The sequence below is a fragment of the Cololabis saira genome, chromosome 6, assembly GCF_033807715.1.
Source record: "Cololabis saira isolate AMF1-May2022 chromosome 6, fColSai1.1, whole genome shotgun sequence".
NCBI classification, from domain to species: domain Eukaryota; kingdom Metazoa; phylum Chordata; class Actinopteri; order Beloniformes; family Belonidae; genus Cololabis; species Cololabis saira.
In genome coordinates, this window is record NC_084592.1 from 12,490,384 (window position 1) to 12,512,505 (window position 22,122).

Sequence of the window (22,122 nt, forward strand, 5' to 3'; positions counted from 1 at the left end):
AGCGTAAACCATTTACAGTGATCTGCAGAGCGTGTCCTTCTGCCAGGGAGAAACGCTCATGGGACAGTGAAAAAGTAGGAAGTAGGAGTCAGTAGCAGTGTTGCCAGGTCTCCCTAAAAGCAACTTGGAGCTTATGTTTTTCCCAAATAAGCAGTTTGCCTCTTGTATCAAACACAGTTTGTTCTCTTGTTGCAGAAACTGTCTCTTCTCTGTCTACCCCTCCTCTTCTTCCTCACATGAGTGACAACCGATGAATCAAATCAAAACAGAGCTAATCATAGAGTTTCTCCAGCTACAAGTGTTAGAAGCTTACCAGCGGAAATACGCATGAAATATAACAAAGAGGGCTTTAAAAGACTGAATCCAGACAAATGTGGAAATAGGTGACACAATACACAAACTTGCTCACCGTAGTCTGCTTACATCTGTTCTGACATGAGCCCTGAACAAGAGCAGAACTGCTTCCATGTGGAGTTCAGTGGTGGTGCTGAACAGCGACTACACGTCTGAGCTGCGCAGGCGGACGACTGACTCAAACCTTTTATACCAGCAGTCTGTCATATAACGTTCAAAACACACTAAATACATGACATCTAAATACAGCCTGTGGCTCAGATGAAATGACACATTTTCTTACAAAATCGGTCAGTCCCAAAATGAAGCCTCATTTGAGTAAAAGTAACCAAAAAGGACCTTTGCATGTTGATTTTAACTTCAATGAAACATAAATCTTCATAGCTGAACAACAGCAAACATTTGAGTAGATGCCAAGGCCAAAAACTGAGAAATTAACATAATTTATTAGCTTTTGTCACCATCTGGGTTCACTAAACTCTTCAACAACGTTCTGAAAAAGTGGATTGCAGAGATCAATTCCTTTCCACATAGTCAATTTTAGCAAGATGTTACAAACCAAAATATCAGAGAATTTTAACTGAAGTTTGAAAAGTGAAGCTGCTAATGGTGGAAATATTGGCCCGCACACTTCTGGTTCCCGCAGACCATCTTTGAAAACATGCCAGCTTTTTTAACTTTCCCAAAGCTTTTATGTCCACTGAACCTTTTAATTAGAGTTTTGCTGGTCTTTCTCAAAAATATTTCCGTAATTAAGCAGATATTAGGCCTCAAAGACTTGTTTGAAGACATAACTGGCAAAATGACATGTGGGTATTTAAGGATGTGACGTGAAGGAAACCATGAGGTTATTTGGGCCACATCTATTTTTCTCCTTTGGTCTACGGGGATTATTTGCGGTAAAAACAAAAAGCCAGCCCATTCCATGTGGGAAAAGATATGAGCCAAATACATTCAGTTTTTTTGTTTAAATACCAGACAAAACTTCTATTTCTTTATATGTTTTGTTACCTTTAGGCATCTTGGTTAGAAAGATCAGAATTGGTATGAAATAAATCAGTGGTTCCTTCCCAACCTTTCCAGTCAAGGCCCCCCGACCCGTACGTACTAGCACCAAAATAGTCTTTAATTGAAAAAATGAACATTAATTATGTTTTTTTGATACATTTCTCTTTGGTTTACTCTGTATACATATGACTTTTTTTTCTCCAATGTCACCGATGTATAAAATACACACAAAAGGACATAAAAGGACATAAAAATAATTTCTGAAAAATGTCTCTTTTAATATGAGACCAATATTTTTTTTTACATTTTTCCTTTAACAACCTGTCGGAGTAGATTAAATGTTGAGTAATGATATAATAATAAGGAACTAAATCATTTCCTGTGTTTGTCACCAGTGTATAAAAAACACAAAAAATATTCAAGACATTCATAAATGATTCCTAACAATGTCTTATGAATGACTCATTCGCAAATATAATTTTTACAACTGCATAATTTCAAAGCAGACAAAGTTTTGCGCCCCCCCCAGAGATCTCTGGCGCCCCCCCAGGGGGGGCCGGACCCCAGGTTGGGAGACACTGAAATAAATGATCTTTGGCATCATAGTTATGATCATTTTGGTATGAATATCGTATTCCCTTTTATTCAGTAAAATGGACAGAGCTAAGAGTTATCTCACATGCTAGGATTGTACGTTATATTAGTCCACCCCCCCTCCCACCTCCTTATACCGGTCATCAACATTTTCTTCTGTCACTAGAGGGAGCACACACGACCTGATGGGCTTTGTTACACAAAGATGGTCTTTATTTTGAAGTGTTCATGTAGAACCTGCACAGCACAAGATTCATACACCGGCACACAACTCTCTGGGGAAGCAAATCTTAAATGTCACGGGTCCAACATGTTTGTGTAGTTGTGCGTGTGTGTGTGCGTGTGTGTGTGCGTGTGCGTGTGCGTGTGCGTGCGTGCGTGCGTGCGTGCGTGCGTGCGTGCGTGCGTGCGTGCGTGTGTGCGTGTGTGTGTGTGTGTGTGTGCAGGTGGCAGAGCCTCCAACAGGCGACAGCGCTGAGTCACAGAGAATGACCATATGGCGTTAGACAAAAAAAGCATGAGGGGAGGAAAAATGACAAACAGGGGAAAAAAAGACAATGAGGGAAGATGAACAAACAGAGAGATGCAAGACAAAGGCACGGCAAAGACGAGGGCAGTAAACAGAGGCAGGCAGCAGAGGAGGAGTGACAGAGGAGGGTCAGAGGAGGAGAGTGTGTTGTAGCTAAAATTCCTCCAGCCGTGACTGCTCTCTGAATTTTAAACACCTTCCCTTCTGTTGCTGGCAGACCAGGCTCTGCAGGACGGACCAATTAGCATCACACACACACACACGCACACACAAATAAATTGATGTTTGTCTGGCTGACACTGAGGCAGGGCCATCTACATTTTGACCACAAAGGAAAATCTATGTGAAACCACTAGAGCAACATAGTGAATAATACTTCACTTCAACTCACCACACAATCCAGGGTTAATCTCTGCTTTTAAAAGAATAGGATAGTGAAAAATTTGTTAATATATGTAATGATGCATGATATGTAATAAGTTAACCTTGATAGGTCTGCTACAAAGCCAAAAAAAAAAACCTGAATCTAACAGTATTTATACATATACTGTATAAAGGACAACAGCTTTCAGTGAAGACACAATGGTGATTTAAATGTTTCCAAACTCTCACTTTAATTTGCTAAATTGTATGAAGACATCAAGAGACACAAATAAAACCAGCTAAGACCGAAACAATGAATGAAAGTTCCCATTTAGCAGATATGATATCTGCAATTTTTGTCATCTTATTTAAGTGAACAGTGCATGCTTTTCTGTGATTTTGGATTCAACATACATGTTGCAACAGTGAATTCTTCTTTTTCCCCCTTTAATGTTCACCAGAACCTCGTGTACAAGATGGTGTTACATTTCTGTGCAACTTAAACACGGTGTCTTCAACACTTATACTTTCAAGACTGTATTTAAGGACTTCTGCGGACTATTTCGTCTGGCAGGGACAGCCTTGATTGGTCAGATTTTAGTGAAGACTGAAGTGGCAAGAATGCACATTTTTAAAAAAGGACAGCTTCCAGCTGCAATTCTTGGGCCACTTCCAAAAATATTTAAATTGTCCCAGTTACATGTGTTATTTTTTACAACTGCGATAATGACAACTTCAGCTGCAGAATCCTGTGCGGAGCTTCGTTTCAGCCCTGAATCCAACTTTACATCGACGCTTCCCTTCTTCATGCACAAACACTGGATCATTGATGGACAGGAACAATGTTCTCATCCGTGTGAGATTTAGCAACTTTCAGCTCATTGGCCAACATTTCAAAAACCTTATTCACTCTAGATTGTATTTGAAATATCTCTTTCTGGTTTTGGTTAAGTACCATAACCGCTGCAGCTGCTAATTAACCAGGTACATGTGGGGGCTGACTGCATGATCAAAATGAGCAATGCTGCTTATCAATGATGATTATGATAAGTTATAGTAATAGGAATGTCTTTAATTAAAAAAATAAACCTATTTGGAAACTATGACAAGTTTTCTCCAAAATCCCTCTAACGTTCACACACATCTGGCTGATGTCTTCATTGTGGGATGTTACAATCAGCATTGATTTCCTGCAGCAGTCACAGGAATTTATCATCTACAGCTCTGATCAGAACAGCAGCGTCCCACTAAAAACACAATGGCTTTTTGTACTAAATACAATATTCTAAAGCATTGTTACTATCAATAATAACCATAATCTACACTGATCTTTATTAGCCACAGACTGTACCTCTTTCTACTAGGGTGAAGAACATCAATAGTCCTGACAAAACAACATTTAAAAACAGAACTGAATAGAAAGCACGGGTAAAACGACAATGAAAGAAAAAGAAAACGACTGAAATCTGAAAGCATCTTGTGCGTGTGAGAGCACATTAATGCTAAATGGCTGATTGACAGAAGCAGCGGGGTGAGGCGGCACCGTCTGTTGCCATCCCTTCCAATTATAATCAGGGAAAACTAAAAGCGGCAAAAACCCATCTCTGTGCCACCCCTGTGTTACAGCTGAAACCAAAGCTGCTCCACAAGGTCTGGCAGTACCTGGATGGTCATGATTGGACCAAGACCGCATTTATGACCATCTCATTCAAGTAGTTTTAAATTTTCAAAAACCAGAAAAGTGTCAGCATGAGCACCACTTCCATCTAGGCCTAAGGCATCAACAAACAAAGGATGTAACAAAGGCAAAAATAAAAAAAATAGATACAATTTGGGTCTGGTGAAATCCTTTCAGCGCTCACTAACAGCTGATCAAAACTTCAGACACGAACCAGTGTAGGCTGCTGTAAACAAAATCACCATGCCGAGAACATCTGCCATGTTAGACGCTCTCAATCTAATCCTGGTTCAACATGATGTTCCCAATCAATTCAACAAATAACATCCAGATGACACTCATGGTATCAGACAGCAAGATGCAGCAGAACAACAGCAAGACAGTCGATGACAAATCACCATCTTAAAGGAAATCCATGAGTGCACAGACACGCATATGAGGATTATTCCTGTTTTGATCATACTGGGGATGCAGTTATGGGAGAAATCCCTCTGTATTCACTAAAATGACTTAAAACAGTACATTTTTATTCACTGGTTCACTCAGATAACAACTTTTCAACGATCCCAACTTAAGAACTTCAGTTGTCTAAACACTGAACCAGAAACAGGAGTCTGGATGTGAACTCCAGTCTGAAGTGTCACAATTAAGTCCTTCAAACATCCATCATCCATCCCAACCAGCTTCTGGCTGTGTTATCTATAAATGTGGTGATTTATTTATTCAATTCATTGTTGCTTCTAAACAAAATCCAGCCAGTTATAGATGCATAACTAGGAAGCACATTGTGTAAAATAACTTCTCAGGGTTAGGAAAATTTGATGTCTGAACATTTTAAAGCATAAAACCAAGAACAAAAAGAGGTTTTTGATTTAAGTAACACTGTCAATGGGTTAAATATAAATATGGGAATCAAAATATACTGTCCTTCCACGGGAAGTGATGTATCCTTAATAACCCAGGAGCTGAAATTGATTTCTAGAAGTTGTAGAAAGTGGCAGAAGAGACTTGGTAATATAGCCTACTGAACATCCAGTTCAACATTTTATAAAATTAATTCATTATACTTTTTAGAAGTTTGGAAAGATTCAATTGATATAAATTGTAATTGCTACAATAGTCACCTTTTAATGCTTTTCTTTTATTTTGAAAATGGATCTTGAATTTGAAACTTATTGGGTTAGTTTATCAAAAACACATCAGGCTAAGAACCTAATTCTAACTGGAAAGACATTTCAGAGAGCGCTAGAAGCAACAGAAGGGAAAGAAAAAAATACTTTTTCACTCTGCAGTGGTTTGGATGGAATAGCTTCCAGAAATCTGATGAGAGGTCCAGATGTTTTGGCTTCCAGTTCCACCATTTGTGTGTGTCCATGTGTGCATAAGAAGGAAAATGTGTGGAGAGGAGAGAGAGTGGGGACTGAATTAAATGCGCATTAACCCCAATTTCTCAGCCAAGACTGAGGTCAGAAAGTAAAAGAGAGTCTCATAGTGACTGTAACACACATGCTTATTTCTACCTCTTTCTTTGCAAGGGACCCACACTGACCAACATCTTCCAGCTGACTTTATCAACCTTGAACTAAAGTTAGTCCGTACAGACTAGTGTCAGAAATACTGATACTGCTGAAATAAGGGTATTGGGGAATATTTACATTGCTGCGCCTTCCAATACCATTTAATTATAACAAACAAAATCCCAATTCCTCTTTGTTTGTTTAAAAGGAACTTATGCAACACTGCCTTGCTTGCAATTCACCAAGCAGAGAAGCTGTCATGTTGTTGTTGGATAGAGCTAGCTGGATAGCATTAGCATTATGTTGTCAATGTGGGTGGTGTTATTTCAGGCTGAAAAATCCTACTAAGAAAACTTCAACATGCTCATTTTGCAAGGCTGCAGTTTCCAGAGGTGGCACAAATGTTGCTAAAATAACATGAACAAACTTTATTAAGCATTTAAGGAGCTATTACGTGTAAAAATACAAGTGTAGCAAAGGGGTAAGACAGATGTACCGCAGCACTAAACTTGGGAGTTTGCTTTTCAAAATGAAGCTTTTCTAAATGGTTCCAGACTTGCTTATCATGTTTAATGGCAGTGTTATTTCGTGTTAATTGAAAAAAAAAGTTTAATTTCTTACCCAAAAATAGCCTATAGGCTATGTGTAGCCTATAACGATGGCTTTAGATCTGTACTCCTATTCACCAATAGCCAAAGTTTGGGTACCCGAAGCAAAGAGAAAAATTATATCAGAGCATCTTTAGTTTGAACCCTAATAGTCTGTCTGAAACGGTGTGTAGAAGAGGTTAAATGTCATTAAAATCTACCCAGATTCAGAGCAACTCCAAATGTATTCTTGTGGAATAGAACAACCAAAGAAGAAAGGAAGAAAACAAAAGGTGCATCCAATTAGTCATCCATCTGTCTCCAGATGTTAACTGTGCTTCATCTCAAACCTTCAGTCAAGCTCTGGCTCAGTCTTTGTCAAGCGCTCCTGGAACGTGACTGGGTGGAGTTCACAGTCGAGGAACATTTCACACTTTAAGCCTCAGACTGCATCAGCGCATAAAGAGTCCGACTGAACTCAGCAGGCAGCTCTGAGCTCGAAGAACTCTGTGATAAATCTGTCAGATCACACTTCACAGACTGAGATGTTGTGTGCCAGAGATAGTTTCTCTATCACTTATCAGTCAAATAAAACATTGATGCACAGATATCTCAATGTAGCGCTAATGTCTATCACAGGACTCAGAGAAAGAGAAGGACAAAAAAACAGACCAAAAGGGAGTCATATGTATGATTAATGATTTTAAACAAATTCCTTTTATACACTGTTTATAGGGACATATATCTTTATGTGTGTGTGTGTGTGTGTGTGTGTGTGTGTGTGTGTGTGTGTGTGTGTGTGTGTGTGTGTGTGTGTGTGTGTGTGTGTGTGTGTGTGTGTGTGTGTGTGTGTGTGTGTGTGTGTGTGTGTTCAGAATCAGAATTGCCAAGTTTTCACACGAGAAATTTGTTATGGTGATTGGTGCAACACAATACAATTAAAAAATGTTTGTAAACTTTCCATCCATCCAGCCATGGACTGCATCCATCTATATTCCTCCGCTTATTCGAAGTTGGGTCGCGGGGACAGTAGTCTAACCAGTGTAGCACTGACTTCCCTCTCCACAGCCACTTCGTCCAGCTCATTTGGGGAGATCCGAAGGCATTGCCAGGCCAGCCGAGAGACAAACATGTCCTGGGTCTTCCCTAGGGTCTTCTCCCATTGGGACATGCCCGTAAAGTCTCCCCAGGGAGGCGTCCAGGAGGCATCCTCAACAGATGCCCAAGCCAGCTTATTTGTCTCCTCTTGATGTGGAGGAGCAGCACCTCTACTCTGAGCTCTGGGCGTCTCACTCTGTCTCTAAGAGAGCCTGGACACTTTGTGGAAGAAACTTTTTTCTGCCGCTTGTATCCATGGTCTCGTTATTTCAGTCACTACCCACATCTTGTGACCATAGGTGCAGGTGGAAACATAGATCGACTGGTAAACCTTTTTTTACCATGACGGACCAATGCAGAGTCCACATCACTGTAGATACCGCACTGATCCACTTTTCAATTTCCACTCTATTCTTCCCTCACTTGTGAACAAGACTTTAATATACTTGAACTCCTGCACTTGGCACTGCCTCGACAATGAAGGTGCAGAACATAGTTCACTAAGATCTGTGTCCCCCCGCCTGCACCGGGACATGGTTGAAGCTCTGCCGGAGATGGGAGCTGAAGCTCTCTCTGACAGGAGACTCAACACATTCCCAGCAGACCTTCACGATAAGTGTGGTTCTACCAGGTCAGACTGGCATCTTCCTCCACCATCAGAGCCAACTCAGCACCGGGAGGTGATCAGTTGACAGCTCCGCTCATCTCCTCAACCAAGTCTCCAAGATTTGTGGCCACAAGTCAGATGACACATTTACGAAGTCAGTCATCGATCTGTGATCTAGGGTGTCCAGGTGCCAAGTCCACATGTAGCCCCCCCCCCCCCCCCCCCCGTATGCTTGAACAGGGGATGGCTAATCCATGACGAGTATCAACGTCCAATAATAAAACACAGCTCGGGTCCAGGTCGGCGGGGTCGTTCATCCCAGTCACACCCTTCCAGGTCTCACTGTCTTTGCCCATGTGGACATTGAAGTCTCCCAGCAGAACAAGGCCCCAGCAAGGCTACCCTTTTGTTCACCAGTGTGAACCACAATGTATAGACACAGAGAAGGGGGAAATAAGTATGCCCACCCCTGTGCAGTGCCTCTCACCATGGGCAACTCCAGAGCCCAATCCCTCTCAAGGAAACTGCTTCCGGAGCCTGAGCCATGTCTCAATGTGAGTTGGGCTATATGCAGCCATAACTTCTCGACGTTGTGCACCAGCTCAGGCTCCTTTCCCACCAGAGAGGTGACATTCCATGTCCCTAGAGCCAGCTTTTGCAGCCTAGGATCTAGGATCAGTCTGCCAGGGTCCCTGCCTTTGGGCACCTCTCCAGCTCACACGACACCCGACCCCTATGGCCCTTAAGGTGGTGAGCCCGTGAGAAAGGAGACCCACGTTGCCTTTTCAGACTGTGCCACCAGGCACTTACTATCAAATACAAAATTTGATGTTTTTTTGATTTCTATATATTATTATCACTTCATACCAAAAAAGTTTACTTTTTGTGTGTTATTTCATATACCAGGCATTCAAGCATGGGAGTCAATGGAGATTGACTCACTTTTGCAGCCAATTTCTAGCAGCCAGTTGAGCAATGAATCTTCGTTCCACATGAAAAATGAGATGGTTGGTGCGTGGTGTGGCTTTGTTGAAACTTTTCTCCTATTAACAGGAAGTTCGTTCTCCCTACTGTCACCTATCGCCTGGTGCATTCTTGGGATAAGGGGACACTATCAAAAAGAAGATTCAAAGTGATCCTGAACTGACTTTATGGTGTATAAATACAATTATACCAAAGTGGACTGAGCTGGACTGGTCTTAATTTGGATTGGAGTGGCTTGTTTGTAATTGTATACAATTGTGAATTGGCAGTGTACAGTAATAAATCTAAAAAAAATAAATACATTTTTCCCTTCTATCAAATCTAGAATAAAAAATGAATAAATAAAAAAATCACCCAAATTTCACTTTCAACTTTTTGCATCCTTCACCAATTTACTGATGGTGCAGAGGAGCTGCAGCTCTATCGAGAGCAACAATGAATAAACTGGAACAAAGAGAAAGAAAAACAGGTTGCTTCATCACAATGATGATTTTATTGTTGAAGAATAGCCTGAGAGTAGAGAAATCTCAGTGGGGGGCTGTTATTTCTTAACACAGGAGGCACACAGCTTAGTCTCAGTTGTGTGTGTGCAGTAATTCTGTCTTCTGAAAACAGAAAATGTTTATTTAGTTATATTGGTACAAGCTTCTGCATAAGTCACACAAACTACTGAACGCAGTCTGGGCTAAAAATGCTGCATGACTGGAAGTACACACTTGTACCTCACAGTATGCACTCATACATATTCATCCATCCCATATGCAGTGGCACGGAAAACCTCAAGTAAATATGCACAACTACAAAGAGAAGACTCTCTGAGGAAAAATCTATTTTTCTACTGGTATAAAATTCACCTCATGAAGACAGAATTTCAAGGACACATGCAGACATAGGCCTTCCGAGATGTGTCTCTAGGAAATTTAGAATCTTTTTATTTATTTTAAAATGGAAGCACCGTTGCGTAGAGGTATTTATTCAGTGAGCAAACAGCAGCTCCTCATCTGATTCAATACTGCAGTTAGAAAGTGATGATGCCACTGGCGGAAGAAAGAGGACAAAAAGGAAACTAAATCAGAGGAACCATCAGGTCGAGAGTAGATAATGCTTCCTTTTTGTGCAGAGAAAGCACTATCTGCTTCTACCAACATGCAGACAGACTATTGTGAAGCAACAGTGCATGACTCTGTTGTTACATTCAGCCCCAAATCATTGCTCAGCCAATTTGTCAATCAGCATGCATGTGCAGGAAAGCTTTATTGTGATTCGATGAAAGAGATGGCAGGTTAAAAAGTATTTTCATCAACAGAATGAAACCCCTGCAGATGAGTGTCCTATGCGAGCAACAACATGATATTCATGCGATGTAAAATTATATCTTTGTGTCAAAGCTGAAAGTGTTGATGGATGTTTTTCTTTTTCTGTACACATTGGTTAATGGTTCATTGTTGTGTTAAAAGACTCATTTCTATGTTTATTTCCCCTAAACTGCCATCAATGATCCATAACAGGATCACACCACAGGATATTAAGAGACTTTTTTGCTCATTTTCAAGCTAAAATGCCAAAAACATTATCTGGTCTTAGATCCGAGGAGTCTTGTTATTGAATATATTCAGGGGTGCAGTCAAGCCGGTACTTGAGAGCCAGTCGACTGCACGTTTTACAAGTTTCCCTACTTCAACACAACCCTGATAGACATGGCTGTGTCACCAAATGAGTTGTGTAGACCTTGATGACATGGTGATGACGACCAGTGATTAGAATCAGGTGTGTTGAAGCAGGGAAACATCTTACCCGTCCAGTAGACTGGCCCTCGAGTACCAACTTGTGTACATCCCTGAATACATTTCAGTTTGGGTTGTTTTCAAAGATTTTGCAGAATATATTACTGAGTATCCAAGTATGAAATCATTAGGTCTTTAAGTTATATTCTAAGGTGTTACACAGAGCAGCAAAGTTCACGTTGATGCAAAACAGGGTTCTATGACAGATCTGTCAACAGAACCCCCCAATTTGTCTGAATGAAAACATGTATTCTGCTTGACAAACTGAACAAATTAAGGTCTGTAAACGGTTCTGAACCAATGCTTGCAGCTGCTTAACTAAAGTATCTGACGTCTCTTCACAAGTACCGCTGCAGTGAAATTCTGCTGACTGCATCGTGGAGTGTGTCTCATCACATGCGCCGCTTACCGACAGCAGCTGAAGTAGAGTAGGCACCGTGTATTGATCCTGAGTAAATGCTTTAAATTAGTGCTTTTCTGAAGAGTCAATAAGCATGCATAAGCTTCACATGTCTTCCCCTTTGGGAAAAAAGAAATGTAATAAATTCCCATAGAGCATGAATCTCACCTTTGTGATGTTTGGTTACAAATGTTTTGCATGTAGCACCCTCTGTATGGTATGTTTTTGCCTAAGTGGTCAAAATAAACCAACTTTTTTAAAAGCTGGGAACAGGTTTTTTAATCTGATGTAGGATAATTCGACACAAAGACATCTATCCTCTGCAGAAACTGGTAATTCAGAAGGTTGATACTTTCAACAGTATTTATCTGGTGATTTGATAACACATCCTTTAATCCCTATCATGAGCAAAGGAATCAATGTCTTTGGTCACACCTGCAATGCATGAAAGATGTCTGTATTGGATACTGACTGGTTCAGATTCCTTTGCATTTATTTATTTATTTTTCATTTTGGTTACAAACAGAAAAAAATGGAGAAAATATGAATTTACAAGATCCAAACTGTGATCTTGTCAGTTTTATGTGAATCCACCCACATTGCAATTGCTTGATTCCAGTTTGAGGCTTCCGTCATGAAGTGAATATAGGAGGACCCAGATGCAGAAGAGTTAGTCATCAGGAGCACAAAAAGTCCTTTGATAATAATGCAAAATGTGTTTGTTTTTGTTCCCAAAATACATATAAAAAGGGCTCCAAAAGAAGAAGGGCAAGCAGGATACAATAAAAAAGCCAGGAAACAAAGCAAGCAGAAAGTTAAACAGAAAAACAAGTTGGGGAGAAGACAATATTGACAATAAATAGACAGAGAGCTGACAATACGCAGGTGTGAACATCAGGGAAGGTTAGGCAAACAGGACACAGTAAACAACCCATAAACACAAGACCAAACATAAAGTACCGAGTAGAACGCAAGAACCGAAACCCCAAACCCAATGGAAGCCTTCGACTATGACACCTTTAATCTTGAACCTGACATTTTGACTAAAATGTTATTTGGTGTTCTGTTGATTGTAAAAAGAGTTTCATTCTCCACTGATGCTGCAATCTTGAGACTCAGACTTGGGCCGAGGTCCTCGATCGTGCCAATGGTCCAAAAATATGAAACAGAATTTGTTCATGAATCAGATCTAATTTGGTTTAAAAACACCCCAAATTAGCTTTTTTTCAACACCCAAAAAACAAATGCTAAAAACGATTTCTACTTAATGGATCCCCCCCCCCCCCCCCAATAGTATTTAATCATATTTAATTATGAAAGGGAAATGAATAAAATCGTAAAGATGCCAAGAGCAGATGTGCAGTAGTTTAAAAACTTGGGCTAAACTGTACAGAGCAATGAGGAGTGTAGATGAGAGGTGACGTGCAACCAGGATGATGTCGATGAAGAGTGTTTGGACATGGAGCTGCCAGGGAGGAGACGAACGAGAGGGGAAATTTCTGGATGTGGTGAGAGACGATATATACAGTACAGCTGGCTGGCGTTACAGAAGAAGATGCAGTAGAGAGGAAAGGATGGAAACAGACGGTTCACTGTGGCAATCCCTTAAGTGAAAAGCCACAAGATCTTTTCCCATCATATGGCAGACCCTTAGGAAAGATAACCCTAACTATACTATACACAGGATCATATTTAACTCTCATCGTTAATCCACATAGCATTAGATGTGTTTCCATTTGCGGGGGTTCGGGGTAAACCCACCAGACAGGAACCTCTAACAGGGCCGACCCCCTCCCCGGCCCCTTCAGCCAGCTTGTCTCCATTACACTGTAGCGTCACACAAAAACTGTTGACTGAACAAATAACGCTGCCTACATCGTAACGGTGGTACACTGCATTTTTTGACGTTTGCAAAAGGGCCAGCGGTATAAAAGGAGACAAAAAAGGAGAATACAGCAAAAGAATAAAGAGAAGAAGAAGAAACAAGTAAACATGGAAGGGACAGAAATGCTCTTGTGTATTTTTTTGCTGCTTTAACATAGGTGGTACTATTACTACTGCTACTGTCATTTAGCAGCGTTATCCAAAGCGACTTACATCTGAGAGAACAACACACGCAAGAAATCACATAGGAGGGTCCAGCTGGATAAGTGATGGTCGGATCGCTGTGAGTCCAGTTGGACACAGGTGCTGCCAAGCTAATGTTTTTTTTTGTTCCCTTCCCGCCAAACACAACGGTCCCTTTATACAGGAAAACTGCATCTTAAGATACAACCATCATGCGATCATCTGGTCATAAGTGCATGCAGCTCACTCAGTGCTGAGTCATGCAAAGAGCTGGACAAATCTTCGAACTCATCCTGATGAGCAGAGAAGTTTACTAAATAGTGTAATGCTCCTTAAAGAGCCGAGTCTTTAGCTTGCTCTTAAAAGTAGGTACAGACCCTGCAGATCGGACAGAGTTTGGTAGGTCATTCCACCATCAGGGAACAATGGAGGAGAAAAGTCTAGGTTGTGGTGGAAGCACCAGGCGTCTTTCACAGGCTGAGTGGAGCTGTGGAGAGGTAGTGTAGCTCTGGATGAAGGAGTGAAGGTAGGCAGGAGCCGTATGGTAATTGTTTGGTAAGCCAAAAGCAGAGCTTTGAACTGGATGCGCGCTGCAACTGGAAGCCAGTGCAGAGAGATTAGCAGTGGAGTGACATGAGCTGCCTTGGGCCGGTTGAAGACCAGACATGCTGCTGCGTTCTGGATCATCTGCAGAGGTTTAACTGAGCATGCAGGAAGGCCGACCAACAAGGAATTACTGTAGTCAATGCATGACATGACCAGAGCCTGAATCAAGAGCTGTGTTGTATGTTCTATCAGGTAGGGTCTGATTTCCCTGATGTAAAGAACAAATCGGCAAGACCAGGAAACCGAGGCCACATGGTCCTTAAAGGTCAGCTGGCTATCTAATATGACACCAAGAGCAGTGTCACCAGGTGGGAATGAAAGGAAGAGCTGGGTGTCATCAGCATAGCAGTGGTAGGAGAAGCCATGAGAGCTGATGATTTCACCTAGTGAGATGGTGTATAGTGAAAAGGGAAAAGGGCCAAGCACTGATCCCTGTGGCACCCCTGTTGCCAACTCATGTGATCTGGACACTCTTCCTTGCCATGATACTCCGAAAGATCTTCTTGTGAAGTCAGACATGAACCACAAGAAGAAATGCCAGATGTGGCATATACGCCAACAAGGCCTGGACAGAATCATTGTTCAAGCTACGATTTTTTCTTGTAACCTCCAGCTTTTTCAAATGTATTAGCAGCAAAATGTTTTCTGGTCCAAATGAGTTGTGATCACGTGATTTATGTTCCTGTGCGTGCGTTGAACGTAATTTAGTTGACGAGAGCAGCAGGGAACCCCAGCCAGATAGTTCTTCACGATCTGAGTACTTCTTCTACATGAACGTTTTCCGCTCTGCATAGGTTCCTGAAGGCCACTTTTGCAGGGTAATGGAGATACACGACAACAATCTGGCCTCAAAAAAAAAAAAAAAAAAAAAAAACAGAAATAAAAAAGCACCTAACCAACCAAACCAAACAATTCTGGAACTTTATGGGCCCTTTCAACCCAATAAGGAACTTAAACCTAACCAGCAATCTCAACCAAAACCAAAACTGTACAAATATTTTTCACACTAAACCAATTGGCGTTGGCTAAACTTTCACAAATGCCATTGTCAAATCATAAACAATGTAATCACATCTATGTTTTTGTTGGATAAAAGCAGCTCATTTCATTCTGCAGACATGCTCTGTTGGAGCACATCAGAAGGGAGGGACAGTTTATTTACATTGTCATATAGTTTGGGAGTTGGATCAGATCAGCACACAGCTGCTTTGCTGAGTTTATCAAGGGAACCACCCCTTGAGCTAATGCCAATCAATAAGCTCAGATTTCTCTCTAATGCATTGCTTATAGGAGCTCACAGCCGACAAGGTAATGTTTCTGTAGCCAATTTAAAAAACATTATCTTAAGTTACCTACACTGACAACAGTCTGCATCACAAACATGTAGACAGACAAGTGCAGATGTGTTTGGGAGTTATCTGTTATTAGATATTAGCAGCATGCTGCAGCATGATGGACTTCAATGGTGAAATATGAAATAAAGGCAGACAAAGACCTTCAAAATCTTGGCCAGAAAGGATTTATAGCTGAAATGTTAATTCAAGTCGTTGAACGCAACTTTGAAAGGAATTTGATGTCGTCGACTTCTCCTGGTGACATTAAGTATTAAACAGGACCGGCAGACAGATTTCAACTCCAGACCTCCCCAACCACAGAGACACATGTCTGTGTGAGGATCAAGTGAGTCACAGTGTGGACACGTTCACAATGAAGAATTATGAGGCGGCAGCCGGAACATCCCTGGATGTTCAGAACACGCAGGACACCTCAAGGTCAAACCAGCCGGCAGTAAATTATTCACCGCCACACACATCTTCCCCACACACTCAGCAGCAGGATTAATCACACAAACAAGCCTCCAGGAAATGTACCACGCATGCTTCATTTTGTAACATCAGACAAGTTGGTATCGGAAATCTGAAACATTTAAGGATAAAAGATGTTATTAAAACTGATTGAACATGCTCACTGTATCATTAAATATAGGCTGCAGCATACTGCTCACAACCAAGCAAAGTACTCAACTACCGACTAAACACCGAATTCCACATTTACATTTTTTTTGTCATTATCGGTTTGGAAAAGGATGGAAACTTTTGGAAGGGAAAAAAAACTACATGTAGCCCATATGGATGGATGGATGGATGGATGGATGGATGGATGGATAGATAATTTTATTGATCCCAAATTAATTTTGGGACATTTCTCAAAGCACTTCCAGTACAACCAGTAAAAAATTCCAATAACAACTCTGTGTTTTGGTTCAAAAGAATGACCTTGAGGTTGACTAGAGGGATTCTCGTTATCTCACTACCCAGCATGCTTTGCAAGATGACATCAACACAGGTTAGGTTAGGATGAGAGCAATAACAATCATAGCTCTCTCCTTTGTAAAAGAAGTAGTGATTATTTTCAGTAGGCTACATACTATACTTTACAACCTGCACTCGAGTTTAAAAAAAAAACTGTAAAATATCAATAAATTTGACAACACCATGTGATCATTTTCTTGATTCTCAAAGAACCAAAATGTAATTTGAGAATCAAGGAAAGTACAATATTTATCTCAAAACTGCAGATGAGCGTTCAAGTCCATTTTTAAACAAATGTGTAAGAGAAGAAAATGTTGTATATACCCAACAGCAAAGATATATAGGTAAAACAAAAGTAAAATATACTAACTCTCTACATATGAATTAAAGTGCACACAGACAACAGACCCTGCTTTATGACTTCACCTAAGGCCTGAGAGTACGCAGGTCTTTCTAAAGGGGCCTCCCCTTCACCAGTGCTGCATTACTGAGACAGACCACAACCTGTAACTTTCCATTTCAATGAGCCCACAGCGAAATGAGCAAGCTGGCCTCCATCGATCTGTTTTTGCTCAGGTTTTATAGCCGAGGGCAGGGAGGAGGAGGGCATGTCAGATTTTCCCCCTGGCTGGATGGCAGGGAGCGGCTGGTCTAGACATGAAATCACCCACCGCAGAAGGAGACACAAAGACACACTGGAGGTGACTGTTGCACTGGCTTTTAAAAGTGCAGCAACAACCGGGCACTGAAGCATCTGATCTGCATACTGTACATCAATGCAGCGAGAGAAAGTCATTGAAACTAAACCCACAATTGACAATAAAATCCATAAAGAATTGGATCAATAAGCAGGATCAATAGTGGCACCGACGTGGATAAAATCTCATCAATTCCCACCCCTACCAACCAGTGGACATGTCAGCAATTTGCTTAAACATATGAACATAAAGAAAGTAAAACTTAATTTCAAGTAAATAATTATAGATTAGAAAAACATAAAAACATAATGTTTTTACTGATTCATGAATAAAAGGGTTAAAAACACCAAAGAGTGATCAAATGATTCCACTAGGATAACTTATTTCTGAGAATATTATCCCCCTCCTCACTCCGAAATCTTGACTTTATCCAAACAGATGAAGTTGACTCCAACAAAACAAGTAAACTCCTGTTTTACATGTTTAGGTGAGATTTATAAAATAAAGTGCTCATTAACACACCAAATCATCATGCTTGATCCTCTGCTTTGTGTTATTGCACGCCACGAGCTGTAAAGGAATGACACTCTGCCCGGTAATTTTACGTGAAACAATATGTGTGTCATTTTAACACGATAAAAAAACATACACACCATGTTCAACTTTAACCAGAGTTGACAAGACGTGACCAATGTGGCTTGCATAATTCTGATTATGCATAATGCATTCTGCAGCACGCCTGTGTGATGTACTGTGGGGCTAATTTGGTTCTGTTGAGAGCAATGTGAATCCATTAGTCTTGTATTTTAGTATAACCTCAAGAAATTCATCCGTCATCTCCTAAAAGCCCCCCTCCTGTGTAATTCACAGCTTTAGACACAATCTCTAGATCGTTATTTGGAGCAGTTCTTGTCACCACAGTTCAGGATCCGCAGGGTCTCCGTCCTGGACTCGAGGAACAAATCTCTTCTGAGTAGTTTATATCACTGCACAGAATCAAGCTCATATTTCTGTCTTTGATGATTTTGTTTCCTCCTTTCTGCCAAATTCTTTCCCTGCACTCTCCGTCAATTGTGTTTTTCTCACTTCTCTTTCTGTTGTTAAGCCCCCTTCTCTTTTTTCCCCTCCTTTTTTTCACCTTCCTCCCTACCAGTCACAGTGATGAAGTGGCCAGTGAGTGGCCGTCTTGGCCGGTAATCACCACGGTAACTCATGGCAGCGCCGCTGCGCCAGCAACACGCCATCAATCACCGCCTCCGCTGCTGCAGGAAACTGATATATCAAGATGTAAATTCTTGCCCTCCTCTGTCTCAGCGGACAAGGTAAAGAGGAGGAAGGTGCAGCGGAGGAAAGGAGAGGTATGTTGAGGAGAGGTGTAATGAAAAATGTGGAATACATGTAGAAGAGAGCGGTACAGAGGGAAGTGGGCTGAAAGGGCAACGGCTGAAGGAGCGTAGAGCAGGACAAATGTAGATCAAACAGAGGAGAATAAAAAGAGATTCAGGGCAATATATTGTACCTGAGCAGCTGCTCGGTGCAGAAAAGTAGACACATACAAGAAAAGTGCAATCAAGGAAGAGCGGATGAGAGAGGAAGAAAGGTAATACCGAAATGTAGCGGGAGGAGAAAGCTAAATGTGTGACAACAAAAGTGGCGTTAATCCATCCTAATCACATTTACTGCTTTCTCTCCGCCTCTAGTAAACACACCTTGCCTTTAAGTCTGTGACACATGGTCATGACAAAAGTGCTCGCATCATTTTCCTCAAGGCAAAGCACACTACAGATTTGTAGGAAAAAGTTTAGTGTTCCAAATGTCACCCGATCAGAGTGATGAGAGTTAAATGAGGGAAATGCACTTAGAGCAGCAAACCGGAAACTAGGGGAACAATTTCCACATGACATCATTGATATATTAATATAAAAAGCCGAGTGTGTGACTGGCAGGTTTAAAACCGTTGTAAACATGTGCTATTAGTTACAAAAGGGAAGTAACAGCTGATGAGAGAATCTCAGGTTTTGTTTTGTTCTCTCCTCATTTGTCTCGGCCTGTCAACAATAGATGCATAAGTAGTTTTCCAGGGCGAACCTCCAACTTGTGAAGTCTTACAATCTCAAAAACTCTGCTGGAAAATGTAGACTGCCAACTGCTGTGGTCGAAGCTGAGGAGACGGAAAGAGCCGGCCGACGTCCAACGGGCGACCAAGACTTTCAGAGTCTTTACTTTGTCCAGAATCAGAACCACTACTGACCTGCATCCTGAAAAACTATCATTACTGTGAATGCTGACACAAATCAACATTCAAAGACAAAAGCAGAACCCTGTAAACTTATTTTGGAGCTTTCTAAGTCTGAAATGATGTTACTCAGCGAACCATTCAACTTCACAGATGAGCAGAAATATCTAATCACCACATTTTTATCTCCAACTAACCATGTTTAATTTGTTGAATAGTTGTAACGAATATACGAATATAAAATATAAAAAAATATTTTAAAAAACTGCACTCTAAGGAAGATGTGGGTGGATTGAGGTGTCTGACTCCACTCCTTAAAGTAAGGTGCTAAGATAAGAGTTGTAAAGACATTGTTGAAAAATGAGTTTTTGGTTTGTATCTATGTCATATTATGAACAAAGCATTGAATAAATATCTCATTATCCTTCAGAAACTATCAAATAAAGAGAGCCATGATCATCAGCTGCTCTCATCCATTGTTTTTTCAAGATAAAATAAACCTTCTCAGAGTCAGGTTTGAGGATCCACAGATCCCAGAATCTCAGAGAGATATAAGAAATATCGTACACTTGAATTCTTGCAGCATGTACCGTGCATTCCTGCAAAAGGACCTAAAGATGTACAGACCAGCGCAGGACAGCATGTATCCGCTGCCTCGCCTGTTCTCAGCAGAATTGTGGCTGAATCATTAAGGGCAGATCCAGGGATAGTTTTCCATGTAACACTATCAAGATGCTTATAAAATATGACTAATCAGGCCGATTCCAGATAAGCACAAGAGCGTTTCTGTACTCTGAGGGAAAGAGGACGAAACCATGACAAGCCAAGGTGATAGCACAGAGCCATCTGTCACACGCCTGGCAACACAAGCAGGAAGTGATAAAACTCAAGCTCACCGTTCTGCTGCTGAAGCCTAGTTCTGATGGTTTCTGGGGAGGAAAAAAAAACAGAGTTCACCATTAGATTTAACGCTCCTATATTGACACTTTTATAATTCCCTAATGAAGTAAATATGTGTATTGAAATCTCTTCAGGTTTTAACCGTGACATCATCTCAACCCTCCCAGCCCCTGATGCAACAAAAACACATTGTGAATCTTAATGTGCAAGAGCTGGAATCAAAGCTGGTGGAGAAGGTGAGACGCTAATAAAACTGCAGTACGATTTATCGCACCCTGAGGGTGCGGGTGCTGCATGTGCACACACACACACACACACACACACACACACACACACACACACACACACACACACACACACACACACACACACACACACACACACACACACACACACACACACACACACACACACCAGCTGGGCAGGGCCCACGTTTCCTCACAGAAACAATGACAGCGTGTCTAACTAACAGAAAAATCCTCTCACTGATGTATGACGCCATCATGCTGACGGTGTGCAGGAATCACAAGCCGCTGCGATGACATGCACAGGTTTTATTTTAGCAGAACATTTATTAGGCTTGTAAGAACTGCTAATGGACGAGAGGCAAACAATACATCATTCATGGATTAAAAACTGGTAACTCCTGTAATATATTAAAGGGTATGTAAAATAAAATAAAACAAAAAGAAAAGTAAAGTCCCAATCCAAGAATATCATTAAATACAATTAAAACTAAAAAAAACAATAAGAACCCCCAATGGCCTTAATATGACTTGGCAGTATCACTCTTTTATCCATCTTTCATATGAAACCTCCCACGTCTCCATCCATCAGCAAAGTGGACTGGCTTTCAATTTACGGTCTAACTCAGCTGTAATTGTTTGAACCATAAAGCAATTCTCCAGACCAAGAGATCAGACCAGCTACAATGTTTTTTTTTTTTTGTCTTTTTTTTTTCATTTTTACCACCTGAGAGCGAAGTGGTTAAACAAATAAAGATGATCGGTTTTCTTCATTCTTTAGGTTGATGTGACTTCTCTTAGGGACGTAAAATCTTCCTGAACATTTATGAGATAAAACAATCAGACATACACACCAGATTAACGAGTCTATCTGTCATCGGTGGTCATGAACTGAAGATGCTAATTATTGCCTCTTACACTGTATAACCTTTTGCTTTTCTTAAAAGGAGTTCCAGTTGCCATGATTCAAGCATTTGAGAACCAACCCTCTTCCAAAGAGACTACTCTCTCGCATTGTTGTTTGTTCTTTCAAAACATTTACGCCTTTAAAATGTAATGAGAAACAAAATAGACACAAAGGACGATTCTTACAACAAATTATCAAATTGATGTCATGATTCCTAAAGCCACTCTATGTAGTATCTTCTGACCACATGGATATACTTATCAGTCCGTGGTGTTGTCAAAAGAGCCACAGACAGAACTTTACTGACGATACTGATTAGTGGTGATGAGCTAGCATGTCTTATATCACTGGAGACCTGGCTTTTTCTAGGGGTTTTCTCCCCCTAATAACATCTTTGGAAATTACGTTGCGTATGCCTGAACGAATGGTTGCAATGCATTCCCAAAATCAAACATCAAGTGAAGCAGGAAAACTGAAACTGTAAACACTGAGGGAATTAAAAGAATAGAGAAATAAAACGGTCACAAAGCACTCTCAGACACTAAGGCTCAATCCCAATACTCCCCCTACTTTCTTTCACTAGCCCTACTTTCTTTCACTACACCTAAAAAAGAAGGGACAAATTTTAGGGCACTTGAAATCTTCCCA

General features: G+C 40.9%; 1 protein-coding gene across 1 annotated transcript in view; it reads right to left on the bottom strand.

Annotated features, from left to right (window-relative positions):
- enox1 (ecto-NOX disulfide-thiol exchanger 1) overlaps positions 1-20,344 on the bottom strand; it is a 100,395-nt gene extending 80,051 nt beyond the window's left edge. The window contains exon 1 of the mRNA XM_061723300.1: positions 20,319-20,344. The gene's annotated coding sequence lies outside the window, so the exon portion shown is untranslated. The remainder of the gene's footprint in view (positions 1-20,318) is intronic.
- Between the last annotated feature and the right edge of the window lie 1,778 nt (positions 20,345-22,122).